We start from the raw sequence: 12762 nt of genomic DNA, 5'->3' as shown, positions 1-12762 counted from the left end.
TTTGGTAGGGAAGACTTTGGTAACCATAAAAGAGCAGAATAAAGATTTATGAAGAAATGAATTCAGAAGTCAGAGTGACATAATAGTATCTATGACTAATTACTCCAAAAATTAAATTTTATTTTTGACTTTGAGTTATATACAGAGGTGATAAGTAATTTCTGTGGAACCCTGGAAGCAAAGGAATACAACATGAAGATAAATCATGAGGAAAGTGAAAAAATTTTTAATGGGACTACTGAATTAATAACTTTAGCTGGTGGCAATCTGAACTTAAAGATATGAACTTCTTTTGGAATGTTTTCCAGTGTAATCAGAGACTATATGGTGTACTTAAACCATGTAACTATTTCAAATTAAACACTCTTTGTAACATTAGTCAAAATACGGAAACAACCATCTACAGATGAATGAATAAAGAAAATATGGTGTTCATGCAATGGAATATTATTCCGTCAAAAAAAAAAAAAAAAAAAAGGAAATCCTGCCATTTTCTAACATGGATGAACCTGGAGGACACTATGCTAAACGGAATAAGCCAGACACAGAAAGGCAAATACTGTATGATTTCACTTACATGTGAAATCTAAAAAAGTTAAATTCAAAGAAGCAGATGGTAAAAGGGTGGTTTCCAGGTGCTAGTGAGTGGGGGAAATGGGGAAGATTGTTGGTCAAAGGATACAAAATTTCAGTTTTAAGATGAATACGTTTTGGGACTCTAACGTGTAGCATGGTGACTATAGTTAATATATTGTATTCTTTACTTGAAATTTGATAAGAAAGTAGATTTTAAGTGTCTTCACCACACATACACAAACGCACACACGATGGTAACTATGGGTAGAGATGGATGTGTTAATTCATTTGACTGTGGTAATCATTACACATTGTATACACATACATCAAATCATCACATCATACACCTTGAATGTACAGAATTTGTATTTGTCTCATTATTTGTCTATTAAATATATTAAAATAAAAAATAAACACTCCTTCCCCTCCTCCCCTGGTGTAGATGGCGGCGGCCAGATTCAGAGCTCCAATTTCACTGCTGGGACCAAGATGGACAATTAGAAGCATCTGTGTGGGAGGCCGAGGCAGACGGATCACGAGGTCAGGAAATTGAGACCATCCTGTCTAACACAGTGAAACCCCATCTCCACAAAAAATACAAAAAATTAGCCGGGCATGGTGGTGGGCACCTGTAGTCCCAGTTACTCGGGAGGCTGAGGCAGGAGAATGGTGTGAACCCGGGAGGAAGAGCTTGCAGCGAGCGGAGATCTCGCCACTGCACTCCAGTCTGGGCAACAGATCGAGACGTCTCAAAAAAAAAAAAGCAGCAGCTGTGGTCTGCGACACTCAGAGAGGAAGGAAAGGAGCAAGTGAATTCAGCACCTTCAGCTGAAGTATCCAGGTTCTCGCATTGGGGCTGACTAGGCAAACAATTTGACCCACGAAAAACAAAGAAAAGCAGGGCAGGGCGATGGTCCACCTGGGAGCAGCACGGAGCCAAATGAAACCCCACCCTCAGCCAAGTGAAGCAGTAAGTGATTCTGCGACCCCACCTGGAAAACCACGCTTTTCCCATGTATCTTTGCAACCCATGTAAGATACATCTTTTCCCATGTATCTTTAATGTGTGGATCAGGAGCTCCTCTAGTGAGCCCACACCACGAGGGCATTGGGTCTGATACACAGAACTGTGTAGAATGTTGGCAGAGCAGCTGTTCAGGCACACACAGAGACCCAGGAGTTTTCCATACTCCAGCCCCAGGATCCCTGGCAAGACGGGAGATCTGTGCATATATATATCCCTAGGAAAGGGGCTAAACCCAGGGAGCCAAACACGGCCATTCTGCAGGCCTGATCTCACAGCACCCCACAAGTTAACACCCACTGACTTGGAATTCCAACCAGCCAATGGCGACAGACTGGAGTCTGCCTGAGATAAGACCAAGTTCCCTGGGGGAGGGGCGGCCACCATCTCCATAGTTAGTGGACTCAGCCATTCCAGCCTGATGGCTTTGGAGAATACAAATGATCCAGACAATGAAGGGTCCCCAACAATGGCACAGCCGCCTTGCCAGATCATGGCCAGACTGATTCTTTAAGTAGGACCCCAATCCATTCCTCCTCACTGGGTGGGACCTCCCTGTGGGGGTTTCAGCCACCCCAGCAAGAGTTCTACAGACAAAGCCCTGATCTCTCCCTGGGATGGAGCTCCCAGGAGGAGGGGTGGCCACGATCTCTGTGATTCAGTGGACTCAGCCATTCCAGCCTGCCAGCTTTGGAGAATACAAACCATCCAGAGGAGGAAGGGTCCCCCACTCCCCTCTCCAACGCAGCATATCTGCTCCACCAGGAAGCATCCAGACTGCTTCTGATCCCATTCCTCCTGACCAAGTGAGACCTCCCAACAGGAGTCTCCAAACACCTCCTACAGGCACATTAGGAACAGCAACATGTCAGTACACTGCTGGGACAGAGCTTCCAGAGGAAGGAGCAGGCTGCAGTCTTTGTTGTTTCACAGCCTTCACTGGTGATACTTCCAGCTATGAGGAAAACTGAGGCAACTAGGGTCTGGAGTGGACCCCTAGCAAACCACAGCAGCCCAACAGAAGAGTGACCTCGTGTCTGGAATTGGTGGGTTCTTGGTCTTGCTGACTTCAAGAATGAAGCCGCGGACCCTTGCAGTGAGAGTTACAGTTCTTAAAAATGGTGTGTCTGGAGTTTTTTCCTTCTTCCTGGTGGGTTCGTGGTCTCGCTGCCTTCAGGAGTGAAGCTGCAGACCTTGGCAGTGAGTGTTACAGCTCATAAAGGCAGTGTGGATCCAGAGTGAGGAGCAGCAAGATTTATTGCAAAGAGTGAAAGAACAAAGCTTCCACAGCGTGGAAAGGGATGTGAGCGGGTTGCCAGTGGCTGGCTGGGGCAGCCTGCTTTTATTCCCTTATCTGGTCCCACCCACATCCTGCTGATTGGTCCATTTTACAGAGAGCTGATTGGTCCGTTTCACTGAGAGCTGATTGGTCCGTTTTGACAGAGTGCTGATTGGTGCATTTATAATCCTTGAGCCAGACACAGAGTGCTAGATGGAAAAGTTCTCCAAGTCCCCACTAGGTTAGCCAGACACAGAGTTAGTTAGATACAGAGTACCAATTTGTGTATTTACAAACCTTGAGCTAGACACAGCATACTGACTGGTGTATTTACAAACCCTGAGCTAGACACAGAGTGCTGATTGGTGCGTTTACAATCCCTTAGCTATACATAAAAGTTCCCCAAGTTCCCACAAGACTCAGGAGCCCAGCTGGCCTCACCCAGTGGATCCCGCAGGGGGGTTGCAGGGAAAGCTGCCCACCAGTCCCGAGCCACACCTGCACTCCTCAGGCCTTGGGTGGTCCATAGGACTGGGCATCACAGAGCAGGGGGCAGCACCCATCAGGGAGGATTGGGCTGTGCGGGAGCCCACAGTGGAGGGGGGGCTTGGGCATGGCAGGCTGCATATCCTGAGCCCTGCCCCATGGGGAGGCAGCTGAGGCCCAGCGAGAATTTGGGCACAGTGCCAGCAGTGCTGGGGACCCGGTGCAACCTCCACAGCTGCTGGCCCGGGTGCTAAGCCCCCCACTGCCCCTGGGCCGGCAGCACCAGCTGTCCACTCTGAGTGTAGGGTCCGCGGAGCCTGTGCCCACGCCCACCAGAACTCGCGCTGGCCCAGGAGCACCCGTGCAACCCCGGTTCCCGCCTGTGCCTCTCCCTCCACACCTCCCCACAAGTGGAGGGAGCTGGCTCCAGCCTTGGCCAGCCCAGAGAGGGGCTCCCACAGTGCAGTGGCAGGCTGAAGGGCTCCTCAAGCACTGCCAGAGTGGACGCCGAGGCCAAGTAGGTGCTGAGAGTGAGGGCTGCTAGCACGTTGTCACCTCTTAACCTGACTGTTAAAAGAAAAACAAACAGAAAACAACACAACACCAACAAAAAAGACCCCATAAAAACCCCATTAAAAGTGAGCTTGAAGACTATCTTGCTGAAATAGGGCAGAAAGACAAGATTAGAGAAAAAAGAATGAAAAGGAACAAACAAAACTGCTGAGAACCTATACATAAATATATGAAAATATATAAAAAGACCAAACCTATGACTGACTGGAGTACCTGAAAGAGACAGGGAGGATGGAACCAAGTTGGAAAACACACTTCAGGATATCATCCAGGAGAACTTCCCCAACCTAGCAAAACAGGCCAACATATAAATTCAGGAAATACAGAGAACCCCAGTAAGATATTCCATGAGAAGATCAACCCCAAGACACGTAATTATCAGATTCTTCAAGGTTAAAATGAAAGAAAAAATGTTAAGCGTAGCCAGAAAGAAAGGCCAAGTCACCTACAAAGGGAAGCCCGTCAGACTAACAGCAGACCACTCAATGGAAACCCTATAAGGCAGAAGAGACTGGGGGCCAATATTTAACATTCTTAAAGAAAAAAATTTCCAACCCAGAATTTCATATCTGGCCAAACTAAGCTTCATAAATGAAGAAGAAATAAGATCCTTTTCAGACAGGCAAATGCTGAGGGAATTTGTCACCATCTGGTCTGCCTTGTAAGAGCTCCTAAAGGAGGCATTTAATATGGAAAAGAAAAAGCATTATCAACCACTAAAAAAACACACTGAAGTACACAGACCAGTGACACTATGAAATAACTACATAAACAAGTCTGCAAAATTACCAGCTAGCATCGTGATAACAGGATCAAATTCACACAACAATATTAACTTTAAAAGTAAATGGGCTAAGTATTCCAATTAAAAGACACAGAATGACAAGTTGGATAAACAGCCAAGACCCATCAAAGTGCTGTCTTCAAGTGACCCATCTCACATGCAAAGACACACATTGACTCAAAATAAAGGGATGGAGGAAAATTTACCAAGCAAATGGAAAACAGAAAAAAAAAGCAGAGTTTGCAATCTTAGTTTCTGATAAAATAGACTTTAAAACAACAAAGATAAAAAAAGACAAAGAAGAGCATTACATAATGATAAAGCGTTCAAATTGACAAGAAAAGCTAAATATCCTATATACATACACACAATACAGGAGCACCCAGAAGCATAAAGCAAGTTCTTAGACACTTACAAAGAGACTTAGATTGGGAAATTTAAATACCCCACTGACAATATTAGACAGATCATCAAGACAGAAAATTAACAAAGATATTCAGGACCTGAACTCAGCTCTGGATCAAGTAGACCTAATAGATATCTACAAAACACTCTGCCCAAAAACAATAGAATATATATTCTTCTCATTCACCACATGGTACATACTCTAAAATTGATCACATAATCAGAAGTAAAACACTCCTCTGCAAATGTAAAGGAACTGAAATAATACAAACAGTCTCTCAGACCACAGCACAATCAAATTAGAACTCAAGATTAAGAAATTAACCCAAAGTGGCCGGGCGCGGTGGCTCAAGCCTGTAATCCCAGCACTTTCGGAGGCCGAGACGGGCGGATCATGAGGTCAGGAGATCGAGACCATCCTGGCTAACACAGTGAAACCCCTTCTCTACTAAAAAATACAAAAAACTAGCCGGGCGAGGTGGTAGACACCTGTAGTCCCAGCTACTCGGGAGGCTGAGGCAGGAGAATGGCATAAACCCGGGAGGCGGAGCTTGCAGTGAGCTGAGATCTGGCCACTGCACTCCAGCCTGGGTGACAGAGCGAGACTCTGTCTCAAAAAAAAAAAGAAAGAAAACTCAAAGCCACACAACTACATGGAAAGTAGGCAACCTGCTCCTGAATGACTGTTGGGTAAATAATGAAATTAAGGCAGAAATCAAGAAGTTCTTTGAAACTAATGAGAACAAAGAGACCACTTATCAGAATCTCTGGGACATAGCTAAAGCAGCATTAGGAGGTAAATTTATAGCACTAGATGCCCACATCAAAAAGCTTGAAAGATCTCAAGTTATAACCTAATATCTCACCTAAAAGAACTGGAGAACTAAGAGAAAACCCCAAAGCTAGCAGAAGGCAAGAAAAAAACCAAAATCAGATCTTAACTGAAGGAGATAGAGAAACAAAAAAACACTTCTAAAAATCAATGAATCCAGGAGCTGTTTTTTGGAAAAATTAATAAAATAGATAGACCACTAGCTAGACTAATGAAGAAGAAAAGAGAGAAGAATCAAATAAACACAATCAGAAATGATAAGGGGGATATCACCACTGACCCCACAGAAATACAAACAACCATCAGAGAATACTATAAACACCTCTATGTACATAAACTAGAAAATCTAGAAGAAATGGATAAATTCCTGGACACATACACCTTCCCAAGACTGAACCAGGAAAAAACTGAATGCCTGAATAGACCAATAATGAGTTTTGAAATAGAGGCAGCAATAAATAGCCTACCAACCCAAAAAAAGCCCAGGACCAGAAGGATTTATAGCTGAATTCTACCAAGAAGGACTGGTATCATTTCCACTAAAACTATTCAAAAAATTGAAAAGAAGGGACTCCTCTCTAATTCATTCTATGAGGTCAGCATCATCCTGATAACAAAATCTGGTAGAGATACAACAACAACAAAAAAACTTCGGGCCAATATCCTTGATGAACATCAATACAAAAATCTTCAATAAAATACTGGCAAACTGAATCCAAGAGCACATCAAGAAAATTATCCACCATGATCAAGTTGTCTTGATCATGCAAATCAACAAATGTGATTCATCACATAAACAGAACTAAAGACAAAAACCACATGATTATCTCAATAGATGTAGAAAAGGCCTTTGATAAAATTCAACATCTCTTCATGTTAAAAAAAAAACTCTCAATAAACTAGGTATTGAAGGAATATACCTCAAAAAAATAAAAACCATCTATGACAAACCCAGAGCCAATATCATACTAAATGGGCAAAAGCTGGAAGCATTCCCCTTGAAAATGCACAAGACTAGAATGTCCTCTCTCACCACTCCTATTCAACATAATATCGAAAGTTCTGGCCAGGACAATAAGGCCAAGAGAAAGAAATAGAGAGTATTCAAATGGGAAGAGAGGAAGTCAAATTATCTTTGTTTGCAGATGACATGATCCTTTATCTAGAAAAAGCCCATTGTCTCAGCCCAAAAGCTCCTTAAGCTGATAAGCAACTTCAGCAAAGTCTCAGGATACAAAATCACTGTGCAAAAATTGCTAGCATTCCTATACACCAACAACAGGAAATCAGAAAGCCAAATCATGAATGAACTCCCAATTATGATTGCTACAAAAATAATAAAAGATCTAAGAACACAGCTAACAAGGGAAGTGAAAGCCTTCTTCAAGGAGAACTACAAACCACTGCTCAAGGAAATCAGAGAGGACACAAACAAATGGAAAAACATTCCATCCTCATGGATAGGAAGAATCATGGTCATTAGAATGGCCATATTGCCCAAAGCAATTTATAGATTCAATGCTATTCCTATTAAACTACTACTGACATTTTTCACAGAATTTTTTTTTAAAAAACTATTTTAAAATGTATTTGGAACCAAAAAACAGCCCAAATAGCCAAGACAATCCTAAGCAAAAAGAACAAAGCTGGAGGCTTCACATTATCTAACTTCAAACTATACTACAGGGCTACAGTAACCAAAACAGCATGGTACTGGTATAAAAACAGACACATAGACCAATGGAACAGAATAGGGAACTCAGAAATAAGACCACAAACCTACAACCATCTGATCTTCAACAATCCTGACAAAAACAAGCAATGGGGAAAAGATTTCCTGTTTAATAAATAGTGCTGGGAGAACTGGCTAGCCACATGCAGAAAATTGAAACTAGACCCCTACCTGACACCATATACAAAAAGTAACCCAAGAGGGATTAAATATTTAAATGTAAAACCCAAAACTATAAAAACCCTAGAAGAAAACTGAGGCAATACCATTCAGGACATAGGCACAGGCAAAGATTTCATGATGAAAATGCCGAAAGCAATTGCAACAAAAGCAAAAATAGATAAATGGGATATAATTAAACTAAAGAGTTTCCTCACAGCAAAAGAAACTATCATCAGAGTGAAGAGGCAACCTACAGAATGGGAGAAAAATTTTGCAGTCTATCCATCTGAAAAAGGTCTAATATCCAGAGTCTACAAAGAACTTAAACAAATTTACAAGAAAAAAAAAAAAAAACCATTAAAAGGTGGGCAAAAGACATGAACAGACACTTTTCAAAAGAAGACATACATGCAGCCAATAAACACGAAGAAAAGTTCAACATCGGCTGGGTGCAGTGGCTCACTCCTGTAATCCCAGCCCTTTGGGAGGCCGAGGTGGGCAGATCACCTGAGGTCAGGAGTTCAAGACCAGCCTGGCCAACATGGTGAAACCCCATGTCTACTAAGAATACAAAAATTAACTGGGCATGGTGGCATGTGCCTGTAAACCCAGCTAGCAGGAGGCTGACATAGGAGAATCACTGAAACCCAGGAGGTGGAGGTTGCAGTGAGCCAAGATCATGCCACTGCACTCCAGTCTGGGTGACACAGCAAGACTCTGTCTCAAAAAACAAAAAAGTTCAACATCACTGATCACTGGAGAAATGTAAATCAAAACAACAATGAGATACCATCTCACACCAGTCAGAATGCTTATTAAAAAGTCAAAAAACTACAGATGCTGACAAGGTTGCAGAGAAAAAGGAATGCTTTTACATTGTTGGTGGGTGTGTAAATTAGTTCAACCATTGTGGAAAACAGCATGGCAATTCCTCAAAGACCTAGATGCAGAAATACCATTTAACTCAGCAATCCCATTATTGGGTATATACCCAAAGGAATATATATCATTCCATTATAAAGATACATGCACGTGTATGTTCATTGTAGCACTATTCACAATAGCAAAGACATGGAATCAACCTAAATGCCCATCAATGATAGACTGGATAAATAAAATGTGATACATATATACCATGGAATACTATGCAGTCATAAAAAAGAACAAGTTCACGTCCTCTGCAGGGACGTGGATGAAGTTGGAAGTCATTATCCTCAGCAAACTAATGCAGGAACAGAAAACCAAATACCATATGTTCTCACTTATAAGTGGGAGCTGAAGGATGAGAACACATGGACTTACGGAGGGAACACACTGGGACCTGTCAGCAGGGGTTGGGGGAGGGAGAGCATCAGGAAGAATAGCTAATGGATGCTGGGCTTAATACTTAGGTGATGGGATGATCTGTGCAGCAAGCCACCATGGCACATGTTTACCTATGTAACAAACCTGCACATCCTGCACATGTACTCCTAAACTTAAAATAAAAGTTAATGAAAAATAAATATTGAGGTCTACTTAGCCTTTTTAAATAAACAGGTTATTCTTTTTTTTCTTTTATTATACCTTAAGTTCTGGGATACATGTGCAGAACGTACAAGTTTTTACATAGATATACACGTGCCATGGTGGTTTGCTGCACCCATCAACCCATCATCCACATTAGGTATTTCTCCTAATGCTATCCCTCCTCTAACCCCCGACCCTCTGACAGGCCCCAGTGTGTGATGTTCCCCTCCCTGTGTCCATGTGTTCTCATTGTGCAACTCCCACTTATGAGTGAGAACACGTGGCATTTGGTTTTCTCTTCTTGTAATAGTTTGCTGAGAATGATGGCTTCCAGCTTCATCTATGTCCCTGCAAAGGACGTGAACTCATCCTTTTTTATGGCTGCATAGTATTCCATGGTGTGTATGTGCCACGTTTTCTTTATCCAGTCTGTCACTGATGGGCATTTGGGTTGGTTCCAAGTCTTTGCTATTGTGAACAGTGCTCCAATAAACATACATGTGCATGTGTCTTTATAGTAGAATGGTTTGTAATCCTTTGGGTATACACCCAGTAATGAGATTGCTGGGTCAAATGGTATTTCTGGTTCTAGATCCTTGAGGAATTGCCACACTGTCTTCCACAATGGTTGAACTAATTTACACTCCCACCAACAGTGTAAAAGCATTCCTATTTCTCCATGTCCTCTCCAGCATCTGTTGTTTCCTGACTTTTTATGATCACCATTCTAACTGGCATGAGATGGTATCTCATTATGGTTTTGATTTGCATTTCTCTAATGACCAGTGATGATGAGCTTTTTTTCATATGTTTGTTGGCCGCATAAATATCTTCTTTTGAGAAGTGTCTGTTCATATCCTTTGTCCACTTTTTGATGGAGTTGTTTGTTTTTTCTTGTAAATTTTAAACAGCTTATTTTTATCTAAAAAAACAAAAATAAACACTTTTTGAAAAACCAAAAAGAATGTGATGAGACACTTAACATGATGTTATGCTGGAAAAAACCTTTAATATAATTTAATGAGATATTTTATTTGTGTTGGTGGGTAATACATGATCAAAGTGACAGATACAAGAAGGCTGAACATCAAATCCAAAAAGATCAGTTATTTTAAAATATAACTCTTTGACTTTGAAATGTACTGGTTTTTGATAAGAAGAATCCCATTATAAAAAAAACAAGAGTGTATACAAATAATTTTGTTAAATAGAATTCTGCTTTATAAGACATTTATTACATATAGTTGATATTATATAAATTATTAATATTTTAATTTAATACCACTTGAGTATTGCTAAGACCACAAAATAATTTTTATAGCTGAGACATCGATGTTGTATACCAAAGCACTTTTCAGAAATCAGTGAATATTTTGAAAACACTGACAACAATCTTAAGGAAGACAAAATTAGCAATCACATTTACGTGTAGCAGAACTGTCTGGTATGTAAAAGGTAATGAGTTCCATTTCTGTGACTCATCTACTTGTGGATCATGAAAAGTCTGAATCCAAGAACATCAAAAGCCCTCTAAAACTAGTATAATCACACTTTTTAAAAGAGATGCATTTCTTTCCAATCAAACAAGATTACTCAGGTCATTTTCATCCTTCTAATTTTATAGGTGAACTCAATAAATGTTTATAGATGGTTATAATCGATTTAGAACACGCCATAAAACGCGCGCATGTGCACACACACACACACATGCACACACACACTGTGACTGGCATTACCCTTTAATGTGAATTTACTTAGAATACTTTCTATTAACTTCTTTAGCAATGTACTTGACTAAAGCAAAATATCTATTAGTGTCAGTTAGCATATAAAAAGTAGTTTCCCCATGATACTCTCTCTGTATACAAGCAACATGTCAGCAACCTTTGTGATTAGCAAGTTTTAAGTGACCAACTCTAATGTTCCATTGTTATAGAGCAAATAAGGGTTATACACTAGCATTAATGTATTTGTTTTCACCAGCCATCTCCAAAATGAAGGTCATTTCCCTATTCCTACTCCTTATAATTGGATAGGAACAAAACCTTACATGACTTGTGAGCCCACTTACAGGGTGGCTACAATTCCTTTACTTTTTAAAATATTTCGCCATGAAAAAATAATTATTCAAATTCTATTAAGGGAAAAGATATTACTTGAGTTTCTTCTCAAATCAAAGATTCAAATTACTGTTATTAGCATATGATACATTAACATATAAAGTCAAAAACTGTCCCCAAAAAACTTGGCGATATGTATGAAAAAGTATAAAAATACTCGTATCTTGGCCATTAACTTTTACATTTGTAACTAATTCTAGTGAAATAATACAAATTGATAACAAAAATGTGTATACAAAGATGTTCAGCACAGCAGTATCTATAATAGGAAAAAAATAGAAACACCCTAAATGTCCAAAAACGCAAGGCTACTTAAAAAAAAATATATAGTGCAGCCATATGATATATAAGTAAATAGCAGTTTTATTAGATCATGCTTACAAATAAATAGGAAAATTATTAAAATATCATTTAAAATGGAAAAGTGGGATTAAAGTCTACATATATAGTACTAGCTCCACTTGTTAACATATATATATTCTTCATATATATAATGTATATACATGTAAGGACATATATAAAGAAGATATAGTCTTTAATAGTACAAAGTACAAAGAGATTAAAAAATCTCCTGTAACTTTGTTGTACTGGAAGTAAATGCACCAAAACATTAATGTTTATCTCTTGGTAAAATTATGAGTGTTTTTATTCTATTTTTTTAACTTTTTTGGACATTCTAATTTTTTTGTGAACTTAATTAGAAAAACAAATGAAGGGTTTTTTTTTTTCTTTCTTTCTTTCTTTTTTCAAACAGGGTCTCACTATGTTGCCCAGACTGGTCTTTAACTCCTGGACTCAAGCAATCCTCCCACCTTGGCCTCCCAAAGTGCTGGGATTATAGGCATGAGCCACTGCACCCAGCCTTTTTTCTTTTTAACATGAAACTGTTTAGTGGGTGACGAAGACGGACTTTAATGACGTCTCCACAGTCATCTAGTATAAATTTCACAGCAGATATTAGTGCCGTTAAGACTGCCAAAGTTAACTATTAAGGTATCATCAGGGAGGCACAGGTTTTGAATTGTCTTTCAAGTAGCAGATATCAACTTGCACAATATATACAAATCGATAAAAATATGTACAAAGTCTATTTTCAGAGCTACTCCCCTCCCCACATCCATCTCACAAAAAAGATAAGCAGAACACATTTAAATGATCTGAGGAAAGGTCAGCATAGTTTTTCATCCAAGTAACCCTTGGGTTCTTTTGAGTCCCTAGGAAAAGGGACTTGAATCTTGTATTAGGAGGCATGATGTAAGGCCTAAAGGGGAGTTCCCTCA

The 12762-nt window shown here is 40.1% G+C and overlaps 1 protein-coding gene across 1 annotated transcript in view; it reads right to left on the bottom strand.

Annotated features, from left to right (window-relative positions):
* CTNNA3 (catenin alpha 3) overlaps window positions 1–12762 on the bottom strand; it is a 1732244-nt gene that overhangs the window by 1699961 nt on the left and 19521 nt on the right. The window lies entirely within an intron of this gene.

This window comes from Theropithecus gelada, chromosome 9 (genome assembly GCF_003255815.1).
Source record: "Theropithecus gelada isolate Dixy chromosome 9, Tgel_1.0, whole genome shotgun sequence".
NCBI lineage: Eukaryota > Metazoa > Chordata > Mammalia > Primates > Cercopithecidae > Theropithecus > Theropithecus gelada.
The sequence above is the reverse complement of the archived record's forward strand: the minus strand, read 5'-3'. Positions and strand labels throughout refer to the sequence as shown.